This window comes from Crocodylus porosus, unplaced genomic scaffold, assembly GCF_001723895.1.
Source record: "Crocodylus porosus isolate Cpor-Errol unplaced genomic scaffold, CroPor_comp1, whole genome shotgun sequence".
Classification (NCBI taxonomy): domain Eukaryota; kingdom Metazoa; phylum Chordata; order Crocodylia; family Crocodylidae; genus Crocodylus; species Crocodylus porosus.
Genome location: NW_017728909.1, coordinates 40770501 through 40772598, shown reverse-complemented (window position 1 = coordinate 40772598; position 2098 = coordinate 40770501). Strand labels below are relative to the sequence as shown.

The window sequence follows — 2098 nt, the reverse complement described above, 5'->3', positions numbered from 1 at the left end:
CCACCCCCACATGCCTTCCCTTCCCCCACCCCTTCCCCCACAACAGAACAGTGCCAGCTGGACACTGTTCTCCACACTGCTGGGCTGCGCTCCTGGCCGCCTGCATGCTGTGCTGCAGGTGCACGCATGCATGAGGCATTTATCTGTGACATTATCAGCCACATCAGCCAAAAAAAGTCAATTGCCGATGTTGTCAATTTTCCCTATATTAGTGCTGATCCAATATGGAACCGATGTACCAGTACACCTCTAGAAACAGAGCTGGTTGTAATACACATAAGAGGGAATCAGAGTCCCTTATAAAAAACTTCATTTGCATAATTTTATTATGTCTGCACAATACCTAACTGGAGCCACCAGGGACTAACAAACTACAAACAATGGCAGTAGGACCATCAATGGAGAAATAAGACAACACTTGTGAAAGGCAGCTGAGAAGGAACTTGGCAAGGGAGCAGGGAGGGCCAATACTGGTAGCATGGGAAAATGCCAAAAAGGAGTGCCTAGGTGTACAGAAAAGAATTCCCTGTTCAGACACTGAAGAAGAGACTCTCCAGTTTGCAAGCCTTGACACACTGGGTGCATTTACACCTGCAATTAATGCAATGTGATGAACTCAGGAGCTGTTTGAGCTGCACTCAGCTGCTCCCACCTGAACATCATCTGCACATGCATCTGGGATAGCAACAGTTTAAACAGGGCAGAATAGCCCAAGGCTGGCAGCAGACTCAGAGGGTCAGCCTCAGGCTCCAAGTGGCAGCAGACAGACTGGCTGGGGCACAAGAGTGCTAAAGCGAGGAGCCATGTGGCAGGCAGCCCCCACACTTCAGCAACCTTGTACCCCATCCAGCCCCTATCACCATCTATACGTGCATTGCACTGGCATAAGTAACTACCCCAACTGTCCCCAACAGTACTATCTTATGGCAGAGTTAATTTATTTACTGTGCCTTAATATCAACGTGTGTCGACAGTGATGCTTTACTGTGGAGCTAATTAGTTAGCTGCAGTAAAGTGCACATGTAGCTGCACCTACCGTATACATCTCAACCAGAATTTCCAATCCATGACAAAAGCACACAACAACATAAGTGAAAGGCACTAGCACCTGAAGTCAATAATCAGAAAACAAAGAACTTTTGCCAGTCTTCCCCATGCTTGAAAAGTAGATTCTATCACCTCCCAATTTCTTCATCCCATATTTTATATTATTTAATGCTACATTTACTTTTCTGCATTACGTATAATAAAATGACAGGAGCTTACAAGCACATAATAACATCATGTAACTAATTCTTAATAGCAGGTAATTTATTTGAAAACAGAAATCAATATGAATGTTTCAGTACAGTTTTGCCTCATCCACAACAGTCAACCACTAACTTTTGAAAGTGTCACTAAAACTTACCTAAGCTTCAATGCTACTACTGACTGGACCTTCTGGAAAAATCTCTTAAATATATTTAACGTTATATACAACATATTTGAATGTCACATACTTTATGAAAAAAAGTTAAAAGGATCACAGAGAAGGATGGAGAGTTACAAACTCTACTCTAAAAAAAATGAATAAGCTTTCATATGAAACATCCTTTATTTGTAATCACTAGCATAATTCATGCTATGACAACAGGCAACATACAGCATCACTTAGAGATACCCAAAGAGATAACTGAATCCTTTGGCTTGCTGGGGGGGGAGGGGGGGGATCCATCTAGCATATGCTATAGATGAAGCAGGATTACTATGCATGACACATGCTCATAGTATTTTCTAATATGAGGGGAATAAATAACTCACCACTATCGTAAAACACCTTCCCCAGTTTTAGTGGGAAATTGTGCTAAAAATATTTCAATTCTTGGGGGAAAAAAAGGAATACAAAGTGAGAAAAAGCAAAGCTCATCAAGAAAATGCGGACTTATCCCTTCTGATGCCCTGATTCTTGCTTGCATCTCAGAAAGGATATAGAAGAACTAGAGAAGGTCCAGAGAAGGGCAGTAAAGGTGATTAGCAGTATAGAGGGGGTTCTATATGAAAAAAGACTTAAGAGGCCTATTCAATTTAGAAAAGGGGGGCATGATAAGGGTTTACAAAA

The 2098-nt window shown here is 41.9% G+C and overlaps 1 protein-coding gene across 1 annotated transcript in view; it reads right to left on the bottom strand.

Moving 5' to 3' along the window:
- The window catches only part of IPO11 (importin 11), a 280310-nt gene extending 278446 nt beyond the window's left edge, over window positions 1–1864 (bottom strand). Inside the window, exon 1 of the mRNA XM_019532129.1 lies at window positions 1801–1864. The gene's annotated coding sequence lies outside the window, so the exon portion shown is untranslated. The remainder of the gene's footprint in view (window positions 1–1800) is intronic.
- Between the last annotated feature and the right edge of the window lie 234 nt (window positions 1865–2098).